At 34.3% G+C, this 17,825-nt stretch overlaps 1 protein-coding gene across 1 annotated transcript in view; it reads left to right on the top strand.

Annotated features, from left to right (window-relative positions):
* ROBO1 (roundabout guidance receptor 1) overlaps positions 1-17,825 on the top strand; it is a 913,964-nt gene that overhangs the window by 645,464 nt on the left and 250,675 nt on the right. The window lies entirely within an intron of this gene.

The following is a 17,825-nucleotide window of genomic DNA, read 5'->3' on the forward strand; positions in this document are numbered from 1 at the left end:
AGCTGTTTCTGATAGTCTTAAGTCTCTGAAGGTTTTGATGTCTTGAGCAGTTGAAGATATGTGAATGGTGATGAATAATTACTTTTATCTAATAGGATTAATTAAACATTCGTTCTTCCCATCTTTGAAATTTTGAGGATTGCTCTTAAGTGTATGACAAAAGTATGGTCCTTGTTTTCTAGAAGAGTCCCAATTCAGAAGAATTACTTCCTTTTGCCAAATAGGTCATCTGAAACACATCAAATGTTGTATCCAGATTTTTGTTTTAAGGTATGTGATCATTATTTCTAAAAATGGCTTTGGGTTCAAAAGAAATTATGTTGAGAATGAAAACAATCATCACAACACAACCACTGTTTCCTGCTCAAGTGAATTTTACTTTATCAACTTTTATGATGATAATGCCAAACCCTGCCAAAGCACAAGTGATTTTTTCCCCCAAGGAAAATGTTGCTTTTTAACTGATATACTCATGTTTCTGGTCATTCAGTTAAACGACAGACTATTCAATTAGTGTGACATGATTTATTTTTAAACTTATGCTTCATTTTATATTGGACTTTATAATTTTTCTCACGAAATAGGGCAGTGGATAGGTATGGTGTGCTTTCCAATGAAAACATTTAAAAATATATCCCATAAGCAAGGATTCATTTTAAAGCTTAAACCATTCTGAAAAACAAGGAAGCCCTTTCTCATTGATTACAACCCACCCCACCTTGGATTGATTTCCTTCCTCCCTCCCTCCCTCTCTTCCTTCTTTCCTTCCTCTCTTTCTCTCTCTCTTCTCTTTCCTTCCCTTTCTTTTTCAAGTTTAAAGTCTCAGCATTTCCCTAATTGTGCTGATCAGAATAATACCATTAGTCTTCAAGGAAAGCATGGGTGTTTGTAACCATAAAAATATGGTCAGCAGCCATATTTTTCTGACTGCTGAAGGGAACTGATTTGTGTCTGCATTAGCACCCCTTACCTCAAGTCCAAACCATTCCTCCCTTCCCCCCCTCCAGTGGCAGCTTCCAAACTACCAACTTGTTTTATGTCAGATGCATGTTGGGCTCTGTAATAAATCACTGATGAACAGCCAACTCTCTATTTCGGAGGTGCAGCCTCTGAACATTGATTAATGTGATTCTTCAAGAATGGAACAATGGCCCATGTGCATTGCATAAGAAAAGCTCATCCATGGCAATAGATAGCTTTGTTCCATGTGCTCCAGCCTCTCTCCTTATAGTGTTCTCTTTCTGGGCTTAGCATGGACCTCAGCTAATTGATTAACAGAACCTTTAGGCTGCCTGAGGTAGGCCTGAAACAGGGATGTAATCAGAGGCTTTGAAAGACTCGATTCTTGTCTTTGGGGATTCCTGCAGGCACATATGGCAGCCACAATAGGCAGAACAACAAGGCTTCTTATTTTTGGAAATTTTGGTGAATTTCAATGATAATTTGCTTCTGTTGTATTCTTCTTTTTCTTTAACCCAATTGGTTGTTCTTTTGTGGCTGACAGGTATTTTTAAGACAAAAAATTCATATTAGAGTCTTCTTTCTTCTCTATTGCCTGTATGTTATTTTCCTTCTTTCTACTGATGTGCTAGGAAACCCATATTCTGTTTTAACAGTTGTTCCTAAGTACTGAATATCCAGCGGCAGTTCAAATTATAATCACAAAATTTTGGTCACAAAATGCAGCTCCATTTATCCTTTAATATCTAAATAACGTATAATTTATCAGAAAAGTGAGCAAAAATTAGGTAAACTTTGAAGAGTACTCAGTATTTTTTTAGTATTGTTTATTTTTAAAATGTAAGTCATTGAGTGTTTTTTCATTTCTTTAAATTTTAAAAAAGTAAGTCAAAGTATACATATAATGGTAATCATATGGTATATTAATTGCCATTTTTACTTATTTTTCATACCTTTGCATTTTTCTGGTTGTGAGATTATCTTTGAGATTGAATGATGTGTTGGCTGAGGGAAATGTTAATGTAGGTTCTTATTTTGTTTGTTTTTTTACAGTTAGAATTATATATTCTTTTAATTTGACCTTTGAATTTATAGGTAAACAAACTACATTTTTAAAGGCAAAAAAATTGAGGTTCAGATAAGTGTTGAAAAGGTGAAACATTTCTGGCAAAATCTTATTTTCATGTATTCTAGAAATATTACTAGAAGTTTTTATGGAAGATCTCTTCTCCCTTTTTTATGAACAGGAGAGCTAAAGAAAACAACTTAGTCAAAGTTCAGAATTAGTGAGCAGTGAGGAAAAGAGCAGAAGCCCTTTTATGGTCTTTCACATACTAATTCATGATCTGTAAGCTTCTCTCTTTCAAGAGAGAAGTTTCTCATACCAGATCCTAAAGAAAAATCTGTCATAAAATAATGTTTTGGAAAAGTCAATTTTTGTAATGTAGAAAAGAATTTACTTCTATGAAAGAGGGAAAAAATAGGCAATTTTTCATTTATATAGGAGAGATTTTCCCCCCCAAAGTGTAATATGTTGTTTTAACTTTGAAATTATTATTATTCAAATTAAAAGTGTAATATGTTGTTTTAACTTTGAAATTATTATTATTCAAATTAAAACTTATGATGCTTAATTCTTAAACCTGCCCAAGAAAATTATTTATAATTTATAAATAATATTTATACATGAGGCCTGGGATTAATATTAATAAACAGCCTATACATGAGACCTAGCAGTGATTCTATGACAGATGCATTCAGAATTTTAACTTGAGATATCAAGAACATATCTCCTAATAAGCTGTGCTTACCCCAGTGGCAGTGGGCAAGAGTGGGATAGAGGAAAGGATAGATGTTGCAGGGATTCTTTGCTGGTGCCAGAATGAGGTTTCCTTTTCATGATATCTAGGGGTCTAAGGTTGGGAGGAAAAACAAAGGGCAATAGTGGTTGACCTGATGGAGGAGAGGACTGTAGGAAACTCCTTTCCTGAGAGTGCAGTGGGTAGAGGAATTCCTGTGACTAGGTAGTTGATTTTATATAAGGGATATGAGGAAGCTCAGAGATGTATAAACTAGGAATGGTTTCAGATAAATGGTCCAGTTATACATAAAAATCAAGAGAACTAAACTCTTCAGAAACATGAACTAAGCACTTTCTCCACTGATCTACCCACTGAGAATATTACAGACATTTAATTCGATTGACTTCAAGTGAGACATTTTAGTCTTTTATTTTGGCACTCAGAATAATAGAAATGATGTTTGATGATGCTAATAATAATAATTGTAATAATATATATTTCTAGCAATTACTGTTACCACTCACCGTGCTAAACACTTTATGTATTTTTTTTTACAATTGTTCCACATAATACAGTGCAGCATTTATTATTATCCCCATCTTAGTTGAGGCTTTAGAGAGATTATGCAGCTTGCCCAAGTTGATTATGTGGCCAGTGTCTTCTCACACCAGATCTATCTTTCTTCCAGAGTACACGCTGTCACCATTAGCTATCTCAACCACACCTAAATAACGAAACTTACATTTTTTTTCCATCAAGGCATGATTTGTATCACATCTAATTAGAGGTGTCAACCTCCCTAAGAGTCAGTAATGAACTGTTTTTTTACCCTGTCTCCAATATTTATTGTGCCCAGGCATTCTATTGCTTGTCAGGTGCATGGTATAATGAAAAGACAACACTGTATGCCCTCATATTCTATTTATGTGTTTTCAAGTTGTTTGAAGGATTCAACTATATTGATTTTTAATGAGAGACTCTATTTTTTCCCCATGAGAGATCTATCCCTAGAATAGATCTTTCCAAGTTTATCAAATCTTTGAGTTTGCTTTCAGTGCAACAGAGCACTTAATTTCAGTGAAACACCACTACCCTTATCCTTTATTTGACGTTAGATTGTCTGATATTTTGCTCATTTATATTCTCAAATTTCCATTTCCATAAGCCTTAAGTTATGATGAATGTACTCCATGCAATTAAAAAAAAAGAATAAACTTATTTCAAGTAACAATACTTTAATGCAAAGTACTGTATTTATTCTTAGTTTCTCAGGCCCCCTGGAAGACACAAGACTTTAAGCATAGAGGTGGCCCTAATGGTATATACAAACTTTGGTAGGAGTGCCATGTTCATATATTTTTAAGGAAAGTAAGCCTTTCTCCTCATGTCTGTATCATCTTTGTGGCTCAGAAATATTGTTAGCTTTACAGTACAGGGATCTGTATTAAATCTGAATGGAATCTGACCTTCCTTCTACAATGAAATTTCTGTATATAGAGTAAGGATCCTGTGCTACTTCTGAACAATTCAACATTATTATATTTTAAGTCTTGGAGAAAATTAGAAACTTTACTAATCATTTAGACTTAAGTTCAAAATTGTCATTATATTTAAAGTTAAAACTATAATTACTGGCAAATGTTAAGATTTTTCCTTTCTATAATTTTTCTAAAATTTTGGTTTTTTTAAACCTAAATTTAAGTTTCATGACATTCCCAAATATCCTAATTAAAAAGCTTATCATTAGAAATGGCTCTAGCAAGAATTGTAAAAAGTGCCCAGAAACTGTCTATTTTGCAACTTCATATAAACATCATTGTAACACAATTGAAGAAGAAACACTCTGATAGTTAAATATACTTGTGCCAATTTAAAAAGCAGTGGTAGTTGGAAGGTGATGGAGATGTTTATGGCATAGATTGTGGTGTTGGTTTCATGGTTGTATAATTATCTCCCAACCTATCAAGTTGCGTGCATTAAATACAGCTTTTTGTATGCCAAAAAAAAGTAGTAATAGTAGTTTTGTCATGAGATTATTTTTCCCAGTATGTCATACAACTGATACTTTAGGTTAAAAAAATCTTTCCTATAATGTTGAAAAGAATACTTTTAAATTACAGAAGACCACTTAAGTATCATGAACTCTTTTCCCTTCCATTTCGAAGGCATTAAAAGGACCATTCTAGGGTCAGAGATTAACTTTTGAATGTGGTTTGTTGTGAACACAAAAGCTAAATATTATAGGAATACTTCAATGCTGATTATAATGTCTTTTCTAATTTTGGAATTGTAGGTCTCATATTATTTGTTTGGTACTTTAAATTAGCTGACACCTTGTATTAGTTGTTTGATAGTTAGTGTTTGGTAAATTTTATATTTTAAAAGTTAATTTTAAAATAAATATCAAACTACGGAGTAGAAGATCACATCTTTTTATTGACGGAAAATTTACATGCAGTGAAATGCATAGATCTAAGTTCCCAGTCTGAATATTGATGAATGTATACAGTCACGTAATGACAAATCTAATCAAGATATAGAATATGTCTGTCATTGCAAGAGTTTCCTCATTCCCTTTTCCAGTTTATCCCTATCACCATAGTCAATTGCTCTTTAGATATTTATCACGAGATTAGTTTTGCCTATTCTTAACTTCATATAAATGGAATGATTCAGTGTGTGTTCTTTTGGTATGGCTTCTTTTTTTTTTTTTTTTTTTTAAGCGATTAGAAGTGGTCCCTGATCAGATTCAGGGCCAGTTGCTTCTCGGAATGTTTGGTGATATTCTTTTTAAAGTTTAGTTTTTATTTATTTATTTATTTATGGCTGTGTTGGGTCTTCGTTTCTGTGCGAGGGCTTTCTCTAGTTGCAGCAAGCGGGGGCCACTCTTCATCGCGGTGCGCGGCCCTCTCACTATCGCGGCCTCTCTTGTTGCGGAGCACAGGCTCCAGACGCGCAGGCTCAGTAGTTGTGGCTCACGGGCCTAGTTGCTCCGTGGCATGTGGGATCTTCCCAGACCAGGACTCGAACCCGTGTCCCCTGCATTGGCAGGCAGATTCTCAACCACTGCGCCACCAGGGAAGGGTATGGCTTCTTTCACTTGACATGTTTGTGAAATCCATCCACTAGTTTAAACACATCAGTAGTTCATTCTTTTTTTTTTAAATTATTGAGTGAAATTCTATTGTATGAATATATCACAATTTGTTCATTCATTCTCCGATTAATGGACATTTAGATTATTTCCAGTTTGGGGCTGTTCCAAATGCGCTGCTAGAAACGTTATTGTACAAGTATTTTTATAGACATATGTTTCCTTTTTGTGGGGGTAGGGTAAATAGTTCCAAGTGGAATTGCTGGATTGTATGTTAAGTATATGTTTAACTTTATAAAAGATAATCAAGCAGTTTACCAACATGATTGTACCACTTTATACTCTCACCAGCAGTGTAACTGTTCTGACTGCTCCACATCCGCACCATTTTTAGTATCTTCAACCTTTGTAGATGTTCTAGTGGATATGAGATCTCTCTCTGTGGTTTAATTTGTGTTTCTCTAATGCCTCATGAGGTTGAACTTTTCTTCATATGCTTATCAGCCATTCATGTATCTTCTTTTGTGAATTGTCTAAGTCTTCTGCCCATTTAGGGATCCTATTTATCTTTCTGTTATTGATTTGTAGAATATTTTAAAATCTATTCTAGATATAAATCCTTTCTCATATATGTCCATCTGTATATATATATGTATATATATATATATGTATACATATAATATTTTCTCTCAGTCTGTGGCTTGCTTTTGCATTTCATTAATAGTGTCTTTGGATGAACAGAAGGTTTTAATTTTGCTGAAGTTCAATTTATCCATTAAAAAATGTTTAAAGACATGTTTTTCTTAAAAAATATGCGTACTCCAAGGGCATGGATATATGGCTGTGTTTTCTTCCAGGAGGTTTATCATTTTAGCTTTTACATTTAAGTCAATGATGTATAGCAAATTGATTTTTGCGTGTAGTGTGAAGAACGGGAAAAAGGTGTTTTTTTTTTTTCATATGTTTATCCAGTAGTTACAGCATGTTTTATTCAGGAGACTTCATTTCCCAATTTAATTGCCTTGGCACTTTTGTTGAAATCAATTGATTTTATATGTGTGGGTTTATTTCTAGACTTTCTCTTCTGTTCCATTGATCTATTTGTCTCTGGTTATGCCAAAAACAAATATACAAACTTTCTTGATTATTATATCATTACCATCTTAAAATCTTAATGTCATTCCTCCATCTTTTTCTTTTTTAAATTATCGTGGTAGTTCTATTTTTAGTTTTTTAAGGAACCCCTATACTGTTCTCCATAGTGGCTGTATCAATTTACATTCCCACCAACAGTGCAAGCGGGTTCTCTTTTCTCCACACCCTCTCCAGTATTTATTGTTTGTAGATTTTTTGATGATGGCCATTCTGACCAGTGTGAGGTGATACCTCATTGTAGTTTTGATTTGCATTTCTCTAATGATTAATGATGTTGAGCATTCTTTCATGTGTTTGTTGGCAATCTGTATGTCTCTAAATTATTATGCCTATTCTAGGTTCTTTAAAGTTTCAAAAATTTTAGAATAACTTTTTTAATGCTTACAAAAGAAAAAGCCTGGTTGAATTTGTATTAAGATTGTATTGAATCTGTAGATCATTTTGTGCAGAATGCATATCTTAACAATATGAAGTTTTTCTCAGTTACTAAAAGAGGATGGTAAAATCTTCAACTATAATTGTAAATTATATAGTTGTAAATCTAATTGTAAATTTATAATTGTAAATGTATCTAGTTCTGTTAATTTTTAATGTGTTTTCAATCTCTCTTATTAGGCACATGCAAATTAAGATGTTACTAACACTTTTATCATTGTGAAATGTCTCTCTATTCTTTTATTTTTTTGGTCTTGAATTCTATAGTGTCTGATAGTAATACAACCATACAGCTTTATTATACTTACGGTTTGGATGTTATATATTTTTTTCCATCCATGTACTTTTTTTTTTAAAATAAATTTATTTATTTTATGTATTTATTTTTGGCTGCGTTGGGTCTACGTTGCTGTGCGCGGGCTTTCTCTAGTTGCGGCGAGTGGGAGCTACTCTTTGTTGCGGTGCATGGGCTTCTTATTGTGGTGGCTTCTCTTGTTGCGGAGCACGGGCTCTAGGCGTGCGGGCTTCAGTAGTTGCGGCACGTGGGCTCAGTAGTTGTAGCTCGCGGGATCTAGAGCACAGGCTCAGTAGCTGTGACACACGGGCTTAGTTGCTCCGCGGCATGTGGGATCTTCCCGGACCAGAGATTGAACCCGTGCCCCCTGCATTAGCAGGTAGATTCTTAACCACTTCACCATCAGGGAAGTCCCCATCCATGTACTTTTAACTTATATGTGTATTCATATTTGTAGTGCATCCTTCAAAGCTGAGTAGTCTTGCTTTTTTAATTTTAGTCTAATATTACCAATATAATCATCTAATAATATTGTCTATGCCTATTAAATAGAATAGTTTACATTTAATGTAATCATTGGTATAGTTAGGTTTGGGTCTGTTACTTTGTCATCATATACATATTCAAACGTATATATCAGATATATATTAATATTCTATTTTAATTCCTCTATTAGATTTTTAACTATACTCTTTTAAACTATGTTATTAATATTAATTTTTAAATTACTGTGCTAGGTATAAATATATGCATACTTAAATGGTAATAGTCTACTTGGCATGATATTGTATTTCTTTAAGTAGAATGTAAAAACTTTGCACCGGCATAATTCTGTTTACCTCCACTACCCTTTGTGTAATGTTGTCTTATAATTTATATTGACATGTTATAAACCCAGCAATATGTTAATTTTTTTTTTGCTTTAAAAAATAGTTTTTATAAGAAATTAAGAGAGAAAAAAATTGTCTTTAACTTATCCATGTATCTACCATTTCTAGTTTAAAGTTTTCATTCCTTTGTAGTTTAAGGTTTCCATCTGGTGTTATTTCTCTTTGGTCCAAAGAAGTTCATTTAGCATTTCTGTGGTGCAGTTTTTTTGGCAGTAAAGTCTCTCAGCCTTTGTCTGAATATGGCCTTATTTCACCTTCATTTTTGAAGGGTATAGTCACCAGATATAGAATTCTGTGGAGCTTTTAAAAAAATTGTCTTGTTTTGCTTTTACTTTAAAGTGGTTTATAGTAATCTTTTTTATTTATTTATTTATTTTTTATATTTTATTTTTGGCTGTGTTGGGTCTTTGTTTCTGTGCGAGGGCTTCCTCTAGTTGCGGCAAGCGGGGGCCACTCTTCATCGCAGTGCGCGGGCCTCTTCACTATCCAGGCCTCTCTTGTTGCGGAGCACAGGCTCCAGATGCGCAGGCTCAGTAGTTGTGGCTCATGGGCCTAGTTGCTCCGTGGCATGTGGGATCTTCCCAGACCAGGGCTCGAACCCGTGTCCCCTGCATTGGCAGGCAGATTCTCAACCACTGCGCCACCAGGGAAGCCCAAAGCGGTTTAATTATTTCATTCTCTCCTGGTTTTTACTGATTCTGAGGAGAAATTAGATGTAATTTATGTCCATCTTTTCCTTTGGTTTCTTTCAAGGCTTTCTCTTTAATTTTGCTTTTCAGAAGTTTGACCATGAAGTGTTGATTTATTATGCTGATATTCATAAAGTTTCTTGGAGTTTTATGCTTATATTTTTTTCCTACTTAAGGAAAATTTTGCCATTACTTCATGGAACACTTTTCTGGCCATTTTCACTCTCCTCTCTTTTTTGCAGTTTTTATTTACATGCATATTAATCCATTCTGTATTGACCCACCTGTCCGTGAGGCTCTGCTCATTTTACTTCAATCATTTTTTTTTCTTCTCTTCAGTTGGATAATTTCTAGAGACCAGTTTTTGGGTTCATCAGTTCTTCCTTTTGCCATTTCCAATGTGCTGTTAAGCTCATGCAGTGAATTTCATTACAGATTTTTATTTCGTTTCAGCTGTAGAATTTTATTTTCATTCTATTTATATTTTCTACTTGTCTGCTGAATATTTATATCTGTTTGATTATTATGACTATGTTTTCCATTAAGTCACTATACTTATTTTCATTAGCTGCTATAAAGCCCTTGCCTGCTAAGTCTAATATTGGAGGTACGTTGAGGTCTGTTTCTGTAGACTTCTTTTTACTTCATCAGCATATTTCTGTACATTAGTTACATGTCTAGAAATTCTGGTTGTATACCAGACATTTCAAATTAGACATTGGAGAGATTCTGCATTCTGTTATCTTTTCCCAAAGTATGTTAATTTTTCTTCCAGCAGGCAATTAAATTACATTCTGACACCCTAAACTTTATGGTTTTACTTCCCTTTAGTATGGCTTTTTTTGTTGGTTTTGCCTTTAGTCCAAGATGAATCTCTTATGCCTAGGACGTGGGTTTTATTCATAAGATGTGGCCCTTCTAACTTGGTATGACTTCAACTCCATCTTCCTCATATTAGCCTCAGCTCTTTTGGCCTTCTAGCTGATGCTTCCCATTGGGAACACTGGCACCTCCAGTGCACATGTGTAATTCATGGGTCATTCAGGGATTTGAGGGGAAGTTATATGCAGATTTGGAGCTCATTCATATGTGACTGTCTCATTTCTGGATTTTTTTTTTAGCTACTTCTAGCCACTCTGGCAGTTCTGAGCTCCATTCTCTTACATCTCAGGCCAATAAAACTGTGGCTTTCTGCTTGAGTTCTATGATTGAGATCTAACTCATTGCTTTTGCATGGCCTGGGGAGTGCCTTCGGTAAAGAAGCTGTATTAATGTGTATTTCCCCACATTAATTCCCAATGCAGTTTCCTTTTCTCAAGGTTTAATCCTTTCAATTTTATGCCTGTTTTTAGTCACTCTCCAGTGCTTTCAAAGAGTTGTTCTTTATATTTTGTCCAGAGTATATAATAGTTATCTGTGGGTGGTTTAGTTTAATTTAAGCTACTGAGCTATTACTGAAACTGCAATTGTAATCACATATTTTTGACTCATTTGTTATAATTATCTCAACCTGTTCCCACCTTTATTTCTTCTAATATTCATGTTTTATAACATTTTATTTCTCAGGGGGGAACATATAAAAATGAATGGAAAAAACCTATTAAACCAATTATTTAGATTGCACAGAAAAAAGTTTAATATAAATGTAATCAACACATAAAGTATCCTGATAATTAAAAATAAAACTGAAAAAATAAGTTCAGAATATGTCTTTATGGACAACAAAACATTCTGCTGCTGTTCTTTAATGTACTAATTTCACTAATGGGAATTCTTTGTTTATTTACAAATTGTTATGAAACACCTAGTCTGTTCAAAAATGTTTCTGCGTCATGGAGATACAGCAATGAACAAAATTGAAAACATTCCCGCTCTTCCAGATCTTATAATCTAGTGGGGAGAGATGACATTAGGAAAATAAGTAAAATATATGGTATGTTAGATGGTGATAGTGCTATGGAGAAAAATAAAGTAATCAATGGGCTACAAGGAGTGCAGTGGGGATGGGAAGGCTCAGTTTCGGATGGTTATGGGAGAGCTCACTGAGAGGGTGATAGTTAAGTGAAATTTGACATTACTGGGGGAGCCCGTCAGCAAGAAGGAAGAGCAAGAACAAGTGAGTAATGTTTTAGTCTCATTAGCTTGGAAAGTTGTATTTTTATTAAAAATCTTATTTCTTCCAATCCAGTTTCTTTTAGAACCTATATTGTAATTGTTAATTTTTAAGCTTTGTGCATTTCTAAATATATCCCTTTTTACTGACTGACTTTCCCCATCCTCTTTTTCCTTGGAGTTATTTTCTATGTTCCCTCAATCCAAATGAGGCTTATGCTGTTATGAACACACAGTTCCCAAGCAGGAATCAAAACCCCATATTGTCAGGCTGCCCAACTGGCAATATACATGGTAGTCTCTGTTCCCGCCAAATTGCTGACTTGTAACATTTCTGCCTGACTAGGAAAAAACATCATGTGTGCATCAATCACTAGAAGACTATGTACACCCTAATTAGAATCATGTTTGTGTGTATGTACCCCCATGCACATGTGTGCTTTCTTTCTAGTCATGGCTCTCTAAAGAAGTCAAGTTGGTGGGTTTCATTTAATTTTAGGGTCCTGTGTACAGTAAACTTGGAAATGTAATTTAATATGGAAAAAAAGAATGTTAGAGCCTCTAGCATTCCCCTAATATGCTTCTCCAGCATATGTGAAAAAATGTGCTGCCCTGGCTCATCTTTAATTCTTTTTGAAATTTATGAAATAAACACAAACTGGCATATTTTGAAAAAATGCTTAATGTAAATATAGAACAAGGAAAGCAAAAACACTATTTTACTTCATGCTAGCAGTATTAACACACTTTATTTTCATATTGAATTCATATATGATCACTTCTAAAAGTTCCTAATAGTTTAACTCTTGAAATTGCAGCATCTACTCAAGTCATTTTTTTTTTAGAAATCTTCCCTCTGTTATCTATAACTATATGCTCCAACACTGCCTTTGAGAAGGGGTATCTTTGTTCAGAAGGTATCTTTTGCATCATCTTGTCATAAAGGAGATGGTAGTATTGTACTTTTTAAGGACCCATTGTTTACATTCTGGTTATATCAAATATGACACATAAGAAACATCAAACTAGTGGGTGAACAGTTATTTTTTCAAATGACTCATGGGTCTTAAATCAATCTTAATGTAATAGCTAGCCATCTTATGGCACCAATAAAGGGAATTCTTGTAAAAATTGTACACTTTTTAGCATTTTTGGAGGTTGGCTCACCATGACCTGAAACAGAGCCAGGCTCGTTTCTCATCATGCTGTATGCCACTGCAAAATTGATCTAAGCTTATATATCTCTTTGAAGTCAAGACAAGAAAGCAACCCAGAGGGCTTTCTGAAATGTAAAGAACTACTGTTTCAAGGTAGAAAAAGGACTTCTATACCCTTGTTTGTTTTCTGACAGTGTTCACTTTAGCATTGAAATGGTTACTTAATTTTAACTGGACTTACATTCTAAAAATGGTGTGTTATTTTTGAGCAAGAAAAGGAATATTGGAAATAAGACTTGTTTTAAGAATATTATCATTCGATACTTCAAATCTGTTACCACAGAAGGCTCGCAATTGCTGGTTTGTTGTAGTACATACCATAGTTTAAAATTTTCAGCCATGATCAGACTAGATATTAAAAAGCCACACACCTATAAAAATTCCCATTTTGTAAATCAATGACTTACCAGTAATAAATTGTTAACATTAATTTTTAAAATTTTAATCTCAGAGAAAGGGACATTGTGATTAACCAAATATACATTATCCAGAGAAACAGTTTTTTGATGGTTTATTTTGTTAAAAAAAACATTTAGCTGATCAAAACTGCATTCTAAAAAGGATGAACAGGAAAGAATTCCTCTGGCCCCAAATTCCCTTTGTTGTGAGGCAACATTTTACGAAATACAGTATCTAATGGTGAACACATGTGTGCAACTCTATCTCCTCATGGTCTTCCCACTCTTTAGACGAGAGGACTCAAGTCACAAATGCTTTCTGGAGAGGATTTTTTGGTTGAGGGTGAAGTCATGTGCAAACCTGGGAAGAGCCTCGGTTTCACGTTTGGTAGTGCAGTGTGAAACAGATCCCAGCTACAGAAGAAGCTTTCAGTGACTTGGCATAAAGCTTGAGAAGGTATTTGAACTGCCAAGCATTTGGAAGGGAGGTTTGTACTGATCTTATTCAGATCTCAAGGAACCAGGTGAGCCTAATATTTATGTTTACCACATAATTATAGGATAAAAGCAAACCAAGCAGAACACTCCTGTGTTAGCATGCAAGGCCCATCACTACTTGGTTTAAACATACCTGTCCAAATAACCCGTATGCAGATCAATAAATAGAAGCTCCTTGGAGGTCCTCTCAATCTTTGCTTTTCCTTTCTCCTCACAAAGTTTATATAAAGCAATCATAACTTTATTGAATGAGTGGTTTTTGAAAGGCAATTTCTTTCTTTACTCTGGTAACAGATATAACTTACATGTTTCATAGTGCAAATTTTTTATGATTGATTGACTTTGTTAGCAACATATGAACTTGGGATAAAGAGGCTTATAGTCTAAGTATTGTTCTTACAGTCAACTTACTTTTTATTTCTTTCTTTCCCTTCTGAAAGATATATATGCTAAATTTCTACAATTCTGATTAGTAAGGGTTAACTTCTCATTTTAGAAAAAGCATTACTGATTAAATATTTGACATAAATATCTGAAATTTTTTTTAAGCAAAACCAAGAGAAAAAATCTTGTGTATCAAATATATGAACTTGTTTATATCCAGGTAATATTATTCATTAAATGGATATTGAGTTACTTAAAGTGTAAAAACGCATATATACGTACACACACTTTTGCTATCAGTAGTATGGCCTTGAACATGCCATTTTACTTTATTGATCTGCAAAATGGGCAGGGTTATATGATCATTATTTTTCTAAAAATATAGAGTCAGTACAGGACCTATGGTTAGAATGACAAATTTCAAATTCAGTCTCCACCTCTTTGTAGATGTTTAAAAGTGAGCATGTGAGTAAACCTCTCCATTTCTCATTTTAGTAATCTATAAAATAGAGTAATAATAGTCCCTAGGTCATAAAATTGCTGCAAGGATTAAATGAGTGAAACATTTAGAATATTGCCTGGCATATGTATATTCCTAATGTGTCAAGTGTTACTGTTGTCATTATCATTACTTTATCACTATAATTATTTCATTACTTAGGTTTTCATAGATGGAAAATCCTCACCTTGGCAAATGGGATTTGCAGAACTTGTTTTTTTTTTTTTCTTTTTTATGAGAAGCATTTTTGAGAATGCTCAGAATTTTTCATGAGGGGCACCTACAGAAGGAACATACACACACACACACACACACACACACAAAATCTTCCTTCTTTTTCTTCCTGGCAATATTTTAATCCAGGACTTTATCATTTCTTATCTGAACTACTGCATTTTCTCAACTGGCTTTCTTGCTTTTAATACCATGTTACAGAAATCCATCTTCTACTACATTGCTTATAATAACTGATTTCCAAAATACAGGCCTGTTATCACCATTTCCTATAGCAGAATCCTACAGTGATTGCCCATCAGATGTATAATACAACTTATGTTCCTTTGCTTGGCATCTAAGTGTTCATTAATAAAATATGTATTGAGCAGTTACCATGTGCCAGTTGTATAAAGGAATGGTCCTTCATGATATAACTCTCACCTTCTTTTTTATCTTCATTCTTCTCACTCCTTCTTCCTGCAATCCTAAACTACGCAGTACAGTCAGGCTCTATGACTTTACACGTGTAGAGCCATCTCCTTGTTCTAGCTTTGCTGTGAAACATTGGGCCAAACAGTCTACTCTTTGGGTTTCAAACCCTCATTCATAAAATAAAAAGGTTCTACTCTGAAGTCTTTTCCAGATCTAAAAGCTGTTAATCTAAGAAACTTCAGGCATTAGATGGGAGAGAGTTTTAAATGGTGGCTGGACTCTTGAGAAAACCCCAAAAAGCATATGCTGTCGCTAAATTTACTGTATAATAACAAATCATCAACAATGCAATAGAATAGGACAGAAAATGGTAATCATTTAAATATCTTATGATTGAAGGTAAACAGTTGTAATCACGGCAGTGATTGTTGCTGTAAGAGAACACCTAGAAGTCATGGCAAAATATTATTACATTTTCTCGGTATACTGAATCCCATCATGCCACTTAGGTACTTTTTTGAGCAACAGAAAGTATAAAATTTAAAACTTGAGCACAAATGGCCAAGAAAAAAAATTATTGGAACTGAGCACAACTGCTTATTTCAGTTTTTTTTTTTTTTTTTTTTTTTTTTACTGTGGAGAAGAACAGGAGAGAGAAGGGGTGAGGAAAACAGAGGGGTTACCTCATAGAATAGAGAGACTGAGAGATATTTTCTCCACATTTTTGACAAAAATAAATGAATGAATTAAACAGATGAAGTGATGGATAAAGGGACAGTGAGGGAGGGGAGGAAAAAAATGGAGGGAGAAGACCTGAGGACATAGATAGACAGTTGGGGAGTAGATGTTGAGAAACATGGAGAGAAGATAGTGTGTGCATTTCCTGAGGTGAGAGAAAGATGCAGTGAAGAAGAAACATTTGGAAGATATTTCACCATGATGGCCGTATGCTTGAAATGTCAGCTCGAAACAGCTTGTTATATTTTGAAGTAAGAAAGGGTGAGATCTTGAAGATGAGAACAGAAACATAAGGGAAGGAAGGACACAATGGTGTTTTGAACATGTAGGATGTTCACATGGTCTTTGTTTGTAAAGCAGATGAATATGTGATTCAACTTTCATTGTTTTAGTCAAAAATTATTTACTAGTTTTCAGTTTTGCCAGGGACCTTTTTCACATATCAATTTCTGCACGCTTTTTACCTTTACAAATCAGGAAATTGAGTGTAATACTTAGGGCTCATGCTAGATTCCATTGACCATTGTTACAACACACACTTTCTCCAAATGTAGTCATTTCTATAACATCTTTAAATTTAAAAACTTGCCCTAAATGTAAACTATAATATTTAGAGGATGGTAACTCTAAGATCAAGGATAAAAAAAATGCCTAAAATTCCCTTTTTCACTTACTATTAGTTTTTAAAGAGATGGAAAAACAAGGCTGAAATGCACATAAACGTCAAATCTAACACCGTAAAATTTACCCCTGTATTAACGTGTTACTTATTTACTATTCATCTAACAATAGTTAAAATCCATAACCTGTTTGTGTGTTTATTTTATTTCCATTTGATCTATTAATACCACGCCCATTAAAAGTCTATTAAATTGGTAACTCACTAAAAAATTGAATAACTGTGCTCTTATTGGAGGCCCCTAAGCTGATTTAAAAGGAATTTCTATTTAAACGACTGGAAAGTATTTAGGGGCCTGACTCTGATGCAGTTGTTAGTAAAATCTGCCAGTTTTTATTCCTAGGGAGGAAGGATTCTCAACAGAAAGTAAAAGAAAAATATGGAAAATAGTGTCTTCAGTTAAAAAAATTAACTCATCACAGTTAAATTCAGGAAAACAGAGTACTTATGCTGAGTGTCTGAAAATAATATACTTTACAAAATTCAGTGAAAGAAAAATGCTTTTAGTTCTTGCTGTTTACAATTTTTAGTGGCGTTTAAATTATTTTCTTCAAAATATTTTATTGCCAGACATAAATACATTCATACACGAGGCTAATGCTTTTCACTGTAAATAGAGGGAGAACAAAGAGCTGTGTGTTTGTTGTGGAAAGAGGAGCTTAGACGCCCTACGGGTAACACAGCCTGAGAGGGGCTCCCTACCATACATGCCCTCCAACTTGGAGATGCTAAAGTGAGTTGGTGAAATCTCCAGCTGCCTCTTGTCTTAGCACAGCTCAGAATTCTCTCATCAATATTTCTTCCCACTATTAGAGAAACAAATAAAACTCATCTCTGCTGGGATTAATTTGCTTCAGCCTGAAGCAATGAGCTTCCACTGGCAACCACTCCTGAGCTGAACAAGCAGCATCCCAGCATCTGTTGACAATATGAAATTGTTGCAGCAGCCAATATTCATAAGAAATGGCCTCCACAATCCAAAGAGAATACCCTAGTCAATAACTAGCAGAGTCTGACCACTGAAAGAATAGCATATAATTCCAGATTTTATAAGCTATATTTAAACGGGGGCTTTTTTTCTCTTTGGAGCTGAATGTGAAGAATCTGTGTAGACCTAATTTTACTTGAAGAGACCTAGTTATATAGCTGGTTTGGGCTGAAAATGCCTGAACTTATTTCCAGCTGGACATGGATCTGTCTTATGAAACCAAGGCATAAATAGCTACTCTTTAGCAGACTGGTCACTCCTGTAATGGAGCGCTGTGACTGCACTAGAAATAGAAAATTGATAAAAATTTGAGTCTCAAGGTACTATGATGGTCGAAAGAGCAG

The sequence above is a fragment of the Balaenoptera physalus genome, assembly GCF_965194825.1.
Source record: "Balaenoptera physalus genome assembly, chromosome: 4".
NCBI lineage: Eukaryota > Metazoa > Chordata > Mammalia > Artiodactyla > Balaenopteridae > Balaenoptera > Balaenoptera physalus.